This window comes from Aedes aegypti, chromosome 1, assembly GCF_002204515.2.
Source record: "Aedes aegypti strain LVP_AGWG chromosome 1, AaegL5.0 Primary Assembly, whole genome shotgun sequence".
NCBI lineage: Eukaryota > Metazoa > Arthropoda > Insecta > Diptera > Culicidae > Aedes > Aedes aegypti.
This window is the reverse complement of record NC_035107.1, coordinates 197,470,065-197,479,961: the sequence shown is the minus strand read 5'-3', so window position 1 is coordinate 197,479,961 and position 9,897 is coordinate 197,470,065.

Below are 9,897 nucleotides of genomic sequence, written 5' to 3'. Positions count from 1 at the left end.
TTTTGATTTTCTATTAATAAGGGGATAGAGACATTTTACATATTTGTTACATTTGGCTTGAATGCCCTCAATGTGATTTTTGAAAGTTAAATTCTTATCTAGCATGAGCCCTAGATACTTAACTTCATCTGACCAATTTATTGGAACCCCTCTCATCGTGACAACATGTCTACTTGAAAGTTTCAAATAAAGAGCTTTTGGTTTATGTGGGAATATTATTAGTTGAGTTTTGGAAGCATTAGGAGAAATCTTCCATTTTTGCAAGTATTAAGAAAAAATATCCAAACTTTTTTGCAATCGACTACAGATGACACGCAGGCTTCGTCCTTTGGCGGAGAGGCCTGTGTCATCCGCAAACAAAGATTTTTGACATCCCTGAGGTAACTCAGGTAAGTCAGATGTGAAAATATTGTATAATATTGGTCCCAAAATGCTGCCTTGGAAGTCTTTCAGATCTGGAGTTCTGATAATTAACCTGAAGTGTACGATTTGACAGATAACTTTGAACTATTCTAACAATGTATGTTGGAAAATTAAAGTTTTTTAATTTTACGATCAAACCTTCATGCCAAACACTGTCGAATGCTTTTTCTATGTCTAGAAGAGCAAGACCAGTAGAATAGCCTTCAGATTTGTTGGAACGGATCAAATTTGTTACACGTAAAAGTTGATGAGTGGTCGAATGTCCATGGCGGAATCCGAACTGTTCATTGGCAAAAATTGAATTTTCGTTGATGTGGGCCATCATTCTGTTCAAAATAACCTTTTCAAAAAGTTTACTGATGGAGGAAAGCAAACTGATTGGACGATAGCTAGAAGCTTCTGCAGAATTTTTGTCTGGTTTTAAAATTGGAACAACCTTAGCATTTTTCCATTTGTCAGGAAAATATGCTAATTGAAAACATTTGTTAAATATATCAACTAAAAATGATAAGCTTTTTTCTGGAAGTTTCTTGATGAGGATGTAGAAAATTCCATCATCGCCAGGAGCTTTTATATTTTTGAATCTTTTAATAATAGTTCTCACTTCTTCCAAACCAGTCTCCCAGGCATTTTCGAAAACGTTCTCTTGATTGAGAATATTTTCGAACTCCTGAGTAACTTCATTTTCAATTGGACTAGTGAGTCCTAAATTAAAATTGTGCGCACTTTCAAACTGCATAGCAAGTTTTTGAGCTTTTTCGCAATTAGTTAGTAATAATTTGTTTTCCTCTTTCAATGCCGGTATTGGCTTCTGAGGTTTTTTCAAGATTTTAGATAATTTCCAAAAGGGCTTAGAGCCGGGGTCCAATTGAGAAATTTTATTTTCAAAATTTTTGTTTCTTAAATCTGTAAAACGTTTCTTGATTTCTTTCTGCAAATCCTGCCATATAATTTTCATAGCAGGATCACGAGTGCGTTGAAATTGCCTTCTCCTCACGTTTTTAAGACGGATCAAGAGTTTAAGATCATCGTCTATAATCACGGATTCAAATACTTCACATTTTGGGATTGCAATGGAATTTGTTAAAGTTTCAAGAGCATTGTCAATATCAATTTTAGTTTCTAAAGAAATGTTAACATCAAGATTAGAGTCAACATACGTTTCATATATATTCCAGTCGGCTCGTAAATAATTGAAAGTGGAGCTGATAGGATTGAGAATCGCTTCTTGGGATATTTGAAATGTAACAGGGACATGATCAGAATCAAAATCAGCATGAGTAATCAGTTGGCTACAAAGATGACTAGAGTCGGTTAAGACCAAGTCAATCGTAGATGGATTTCTAGAAGAGGAAAAACATGTAGGGCTATCAGGGTATTGAATTGAGAAATATCCTGAAGAGCACTCATCAAATAAAATTCTGCCGTTGGAATTACTTTGAGAATTATTCCATGACCGATGTTTGGCATTAAAGTCACCAATGACAAAAAATTTTGACTTATTGCGAGTCAATTTTCGCAAGTCAGTTTGGAGCAAATTAACTTGCTGTCCAGAGCATTGAAAAGGCAAATAGACAGCTATGAAAGTATATTTACCAAACTGTGTGTTCAACAGAAACACCTAAAGTTTCAAAAACTTTAGTTTCAAATGACGAAAACAGTTGTTGACGCCTATGAATGATGATTGCAACTCCCCCACATGCCCCATCAAGTCGATCATTACGATAAACAAAAAAGTTTAGGATCTCTTTTTAGTTTGGATCCAGGTTTTAAATACGTTTCGGTAATAACTGCTATATGCACGTTATTAGCTGTAAGAAAATTAAACAGCTCGTCCTCTTTACCATTCAGAGAACGAGCATTCCAATTTAAAATATTTAAATTATTATTTGGATCCATTAGAAAAACGTTATCCAATAACAATTTGATTTGTAAATTTTACACCTACTTGGACTGCTTCAGTCATAGTGGTGGCTTAGAAAATTAAAATCAGAGGCAGATATATCATCTGATGATTTCCCATTTGAATTTTCTGTAGACGAAGAAGCGGGGTAGGAGTTACCTGTGGCGGTAGGGTTTTTTCCATTTGATTTGAAACAAGTAGAATGGGTACTCATGGAACGAATAGGGGAAGAGTTCAAATTACCTGCTACGATATCGGCAAAGGATTTACCGTGGGTAGATACATTCGAAATTGAAAGATTCGAACGGCTACCCGACGGATTAAAATTAGTTTGTGAATGAGTATGATAATGGTCTTCCTGATGGGTATGATTCTTAATCAAGCGATCGTTAACTGAAAAATGAGCATTGTTCGATACTCTACCAGGCAAATTCCGGAAACGACCGTTATCGTAACGGATATTATCCTTCATTTGCCTGGCACGAGCCTCAATGACTCTTTTGCGTGAAGGGCATTCCCAAAAGTTAGCTTTGTGAGGGCCCTTGCAATTGGCGCATTCAAACTTTCTGGTATCTTCTTTCACAGGACAGTCGTCCTTAGCGTGAGAAGAACCTCCGCAAATCATGCATTTAGCATCCATGCGACAATTTATTGTACCATGACCCCACTTTTGGCACCGACGGCACTGAGTGGGGTTCTGGTAATTTCCTCCAGGTTTCTGGAAATGTTCCCACGTCACACGGACATCGAAAATAAGTTTAGCTTTTTATAAAGCTTTAATATTATTTAGTTCTTTTTTGTTAAAGTGAACTAAATAATATTCTTGAGAAAGCCCTTTCCGAACAATGCCAGATTGGGTTCTCTTTTTCATAATGATTACTTGGACTGGGGAAAATCCAAGTAAATCATTTATTCCATTTTTGATCTCTTCAGGTGACTTATAGTCACTTGAGAGACCTTTCAAGACGACTTTGAACAAACGTTCAGTTTTGTCGTCATAAGTAAAAAAATTGTGCTTCTTCTCTTCAAGATGTTTGAGAAGAAGTTCGCGATCTTTAAGAGTTTCCGGCAAAACGCGACAGTCTCCTTTCTTTGCGATTTGGAAGGAAACCTTGATTCCCCTAATGGAGTTCAAGATCTCCAGCCTAAATCCCCCAAATTCGGAACAACTGACCACGATAGGCGGCACTCTTTGCTTCCTCACTTGAATCAAAGAGCCTGGGCTAGAGGCTGCTTCGATTTGGTGTTCGGAAAATTTGTCTAGAGCATCGAACTGATTGCTCATTTCGATACAATTATTCATTTCACCCTTGGAAGAAACTTCGCATTCCGGGGAAGCGTCCTTTCTTCCATTCTTGCCACGTGTAGTGACAGTTTTAAAAACCACTTTTTTGGAAGGAAGTAGTGAATTCAGAGATTCACCCTTCCTTTTGTTAGTTGTTGATACCATGTTTAGTCAATAAACGAGAAAGACGTGACCTTCGAGAGGTTTTTTCCCTAGACGGTGTCCAAGAAGGAATACCACCGCTAGCTTTCGCCAACGGGTCCAACGAAAAATCGAAGGCACGGGTCCAAACAAGGATCGTAAAGGGATCAATAGTAGAAAAAATAGTACTGAAAAGTACTGTTTAAGTAGCACTGAAAAGTACCGTTTTTAATTTTAGCACTGAAAAGTACTGTTTGTGTAGCACTGAGAAGTACTGTTTTATTGCTTTAGGTAGTTTTTGAGAAAACTTCCAAGAGCAGAGATAATTCGTGTACGCACAGCACGAAGGTACGATGCGCACTTAAATTGGGGTTGGTGAAGTCTGTTACATTACCGCGGGGTTGACGTAGAACTACTATGGACACAACTTCGATCAATTCTGGGTTAGACTCTCACAACAGTGCGGTAGCTTTTTGCAGGTAATAGGATGTTTGATGATTGATGATAGGTGCTGTGATTGTGAGTATTCAATAAGTGAGATCTTTCATTTGGGTTGGAAGCTTTTTCAGAGTTTCGGATAACAAAGTAAAATAATTTAAAAGGGTTTGATTTGATTATGAGATTGATTCAAAGACAGTAAAGTTTGAGTATGAGTGTGATGAAAGATTAGTAATAATTTGTCAAGTGTATGAATTTGTAAGTGTACTAGTTTTGTGTTGTTATTGATCGGATGAAGTTTTCAGAAATTAATTCTTTTTGGACTCATTTTGGTGGTCCTAAAAAGGACCATTTTTTTCTGTGGTTGCGAGAACCAGTGTTTGGTGTTCCAGGAATAATTCAGTGTTGTGCCAGATGATAGAGTTTGTTTGTTTGGCCGTCGCTTCCTTGTGTTGTTTGGTTGGTTCGGTTTCAGTTCTGGCTCCAGCTATAGTTCGCCAAACTCCTTCAGTAGATTAGATGTTTGATAACTCGGGTGACAAATTTCATATTTTTTTGTTGGAAACGTCAATATTTAAGTCACCAGTGACTGCAATAGCAGTAACTTGTTTTGCATAATTGAATAAATTACGGGTCATGAACATTTTCGTATCTTGCACAGCAGTACCTGGAGAAATGTAAACTGTTATTATCAGTACTTCAATGTCCATAACCATAATCGATGCCGCACAAATGTCTGCAACCTGATCTGCTACGCCAAGCATCCCAGACAACCAAAATGTACGTATAACGAAATCACCTGGAGGCTTTATATGTGCAAAATTTCACTTATAAGATGTCGCGAAAAGGCCTTCTACGTACAAAAGTGGAGGCGATATGCATGCATATATTATGTGATGAATAATAACATACAATGCGAGTGTATAAATATTCTACCGAATCAACCTGTGATCTTATGCGACTTAACTTATGATAACAAATGTTGATTTGACAGCTGCTACGGATTGATGTGACTTACTTTGTACGAGTGTACGAGACGAAACAAAATGTATAAATGAACTCAGAAAAGATGTGTTTTATGCGAAGAAGCTCATCAAACTGACGAGTTTATCCACGGTGTTTTGCGGGTTTGATGTAATTAGTATGAATAAACGAGTTGTAACGTGAACTTTCATGCGATTTCTGGTTGTCTGGGATTGCATCATATTCCTCACTTGTTGTTGTTGTTGTTGTTGTTGTTGTTGTTGTTTCAGAGGAACTTTAACCCGAAGGTCATTCGTCCCTAAAATTCCTCACTAATCTTTTGAATTGTGTGAGGAACAGCTACGTTGAAGGCCGTATCCTTCTGGTGAATCGCTACACCTCCAGCTCTCACTCAGTGCTACACTGGTCAGAATTTGGTATGTAGCAATATCCATTGCATACGCATTTAGGCTATGTACAGTGTACATTGACACTCATCAATGTGCAGGCAGGGCCGCTATGATCCAGTATTTCACGCAGTTCGTCTCTAAGCGTCCGTAATCAATGATTGCCCAAGTGCTGCAGCTCGTTCCTCAAGTCAACCCTCTTGAGAGAATTGCTGCCTTAGGCGTGATAGAACTTGAAATAATTAGTATAGTTTGTCAAAAATAGTCCTTACAGTAAAGTAACCCGTGACAAACCAACTTATACCAATTGCTGATCCTGGCTTTTGTCATAGTCGTACACGACCTCGGGGAAAGTTTCACCTTGCGACTTATGATCAATAAAAGCACAGGCACTAACAACTGGAAACTGAATGCGTTCGCATTTGATTATGCCGCTCAGTTTTATACAAAATAATAATTCTCTATACAGAAATGAAATTGGAATTTCAAAACCAAGAGCGTTACGTTGGCATGACATATTTTGAACTCTTATAACATTTTGCTGGCTTAACGAAATTCCTTGATTGAGGTGCAAGGCATAAAAGGGTCCTGTTGTTTACTTACTGAATCCCAGGTATACCCAAATATTTTAATAACTGTTTTTAAAGAGAACGTTGATTTAAAGCAAATCTATTAATAGGGCAAATTAACGTCATTTGCTTTTCACTCACCGCTTGGATCGCATCTCAGCAGGCAACTGATCGGCTTGCTCTGACCGGGCGTACTTCTCAGGCACAGACATCGATAGCGAAGGACCCCCCGTTTGCCGTGTTTCGCTCAAATTAAACTGACCGTCGACCGACCGAGAGAAGATGCCGTCCGAAGCCAAAGACATCACCGCTGCCGCCGCCAAGAAGAAGAAGAGGAAGCAGTCTGCAGGAGAATGAGATCGTTGTGGCCGCCATCGCAGTCCTAAACTGTGATTGTGGCTGACATCCGAGAAGGAGGGGAAAAAGAAGGCAATTCCTAAGCAAAACCCCACCAAGTTTCAAAAACCGCCGTGATGAAGAAGACACCGAAGAAGCCGCCACCGCAAACCTCATCGGGCGAGGAGGATTTCAACCAGTGCGCCGTCAAAATGTGTCCGTGTGACTCGAATTCAACAATTCAATCGGCCCTTTTCAGAGCCAACTAATGTGTTCTAAAGAGTTATTTGTGTAATATTTCCTAATGTGTAAATTACATACTTACTATAATCTCCTAATTCATCTCGTAGCATCAGTGGCGCAACCAAGGGGAGGTTTTGGGGGTCAAACCCCCCCCCCCCCCCAGAGTAGAAAATTTTCGTAAGAATTATCAAATATATTTTTGAAATTCAACACTGAAATCCACAAACACCGGAGCAGTAAGTTGTATTAACAATTATATTGTTCTAATTTTGGCTTTCTAAGTTGAAGACCTTCGAGGAGTTAAAAAAAATTACTTGTTTTTTACAATTAATAAGCTACAGGTTTTTAAAGAGAAGTTTGTAACACAAACATGTAGATATGTATGCATATTGAGGCCATTTAAAAAGCAGATTGAAACAACACTAGATGTTCTGAATAATCATTTAGTTGGCTCAGCATTTAGCCGAATTTAATGACCTCCAGAGAGCACGTGAATTTTTGGAGTAGCAATTATTTAGTTTCTATTGATTACAAATAAAAATCCTAGGAAAGATGAAAGAGATGGTGGTTACGTTGCAAAGCTTAAAAATCACAATTTTTCGTTTATAATCTGGAAATGCTTCAAAATCTGCAATGCTGATTGGCCTTAGACAAACTGCTAATGACAATCGCAATGCTTCTTACTACGACTTACACGCTAATGTATGTGAGTGCATCCAAATGTAGGTTGGAACAACTTTCTAATAAACTACGACAAATGTAGATTTAAATGATATCGGAAAACTGTAATCCCTTTTAAGGGGGCAGGATCCGTCATTGATTTCAGAATTTTCAAAAGCAGTTTTTTCGTTCAAAATCAAGAAAATTTACAGGAAAATGTGTTCACTGTATTCTATTCTCCAACCGAAACACAGTGAACACATTTTCATCGAGTAATTTTTAGTTTTGAACAGAAAAACTGCTTTTGAAGTTTCGATGATGACGATGATTACGATGACGGAGCGTTGATCGTTAACCATTCATATTTCAAAAGAAGAATCTAAGACAATGTACCGTTTTGACTCATATTCCGAACACTTAAGGCCAATAGGGGCTTTAAATGCACATGGTGGGCATATATTAGCCGATATTTATGAAAATTTGAGTTTCTTCGCAATGTCTGACTGATAGCTGTTGGGTGTGTTGATAAAAATATTAATTTAAACTTGTTTAGTATAGTTTTTACGTAAAAGTATGGAACAACATTTTGACTCAAATGCCGAACACTGTGTTAATTCTGTCTCATATTCCGAACACCTTGATTCAAATTCCGAACAGCACGAATAAATCGTATTCAAATGAATAATTTTGCAAATAAATATTTTTGAGCTAGTTATACTGGTCTCGAACTAGAGACTCATCACTTCTCCCGAGGTATAACATATATTGGAAGATGATTATGTTGAATTGTAATTGACTGCAATTTCCTGGTAATTTGATGATATATTTCAGCGAAACATTTCAACCTCATGGCCATACAAAAACCTAGTGTTCGGAATATGAGTCTGTTCGGAATTTGGGACAAAACGGTATGTAGAGAACAAAATGTTCTCTGGGACCCGAATTTTTTTCCATACCCAACAAACGTATTTCGGAAAACTTTTGGTAAATTTCACCAGGTGCAACAGATTCCCTTAAGTAGTATTGTAAATTTATATAAAAATGGTTGCCCAGAGTAGATGAAAATAGCTTATGTTTATATAGAATTTTTTTTAATTTTTCTTCTTGATTTTTTACACCCGTCTCACTTTCCCAAATCTTCAAGTTCACAAAACCCCCCCCTAGAGCCAAATCCTGCTTGTGCTACTGGACTGCACTACCGATGCTGAGTTTAGGCTCCCCCAGATCTGAACGAATTTTTACGGCGACAGCGACAGACAATCGCCGCGATTTCGCAGATATTTCGCTGCATGCACTGTTTGATGAGCACGTCTAAGCCACAGCGACGCGATTACGCAGCGATTCGCGTCGTGATGGTTCCATATAAGAGTGCTTGCAGCAACGAAATCAAGACAATTTTTTGTCGCTGTCGCTGTCGCCGTAAAAAGTCGCGTAGATTTGGGGGAGCCTTTTATCACGAGTCGAAATCTTGAAGCGCGGGTCGGACAACCTAGAAATCTTGAGCGATTTCACAAACCAGATGCTGGATTGGCAGCTTGCAGATTAATAGCTCAGCAGATTTACAGCAGCAAGGTACTTCTCGCTAAGCAAATTCGGAGCAGCTCTTACCAGCTCGAAAGCGGAAATGAAATGAAACTGAATCCGACGAAGGAAGCATGTTTTATAACCTTAGAATAGCAGATGATGTTCCTCCCTTTGTGGTCTTTGCTTTCTGATCGACCAATCTGGGAAAAAATTACTTGAAAATTGCGGAGAATGCTAATGCGTGAGAAATTGGTCGAACATGAATTGTTGGAAGGGTTGACAATTAAATATTTAATACGAGCTATAGTTTCCCTAATTATGAAGGTAAATTTCTGATCCATGAGTGCCAAAATTATTACAATTGTTCAATGAGAATGTCTTTTCAAAAGCATTCTAAATATGTCGCAATTTTGTTACATGTGATAATTTTTGTAATCAAAGTGTTCCCATAAAATATGGAACATCAAAGACGCTGTTGGAAATGCCACTCGACCGCAAATTCTCCTATGGACTGCTTCCTCTTCTTCTTGGTGGCACTTTGGGTGATGGCTTTGGCTTCGGACGACATCTTCTCTCGCTCGCTCGACAGTTTGATTTGAGCGAAGCAAGAGAAACGGGAGTGTTCTTCGCTATCGATGTCTGTGCCTGAGAAGCACGCCCGGTCAGAGCAAGCCGATCTGTTTCCTGCTGAGATGCGAGCCAATCGGAGAGTGAAAAGCAAATGACGTCAACTTTTCTTTAGCACCTCTATTTATAGATTTGCTTGAAATCAACGTTCTCTTTTAAAATAATTATTAAACTATTTGGACAGGTATGTGGGATTCAGTAAGTGAACGACAGGAACCTTTGATGTTTTTTCTTTCGATTGAGGTGCTAATCAAGGAATTTTGTTAAACCAGTAAAAAGTTATAGACATTTAAAATATTTCATGCCAACGTAACGCTCTTGGTTTTGAAATTCCAATTTCATTCCTGTATAGAGGAGAAAGACGTAGTTCTACGTCAA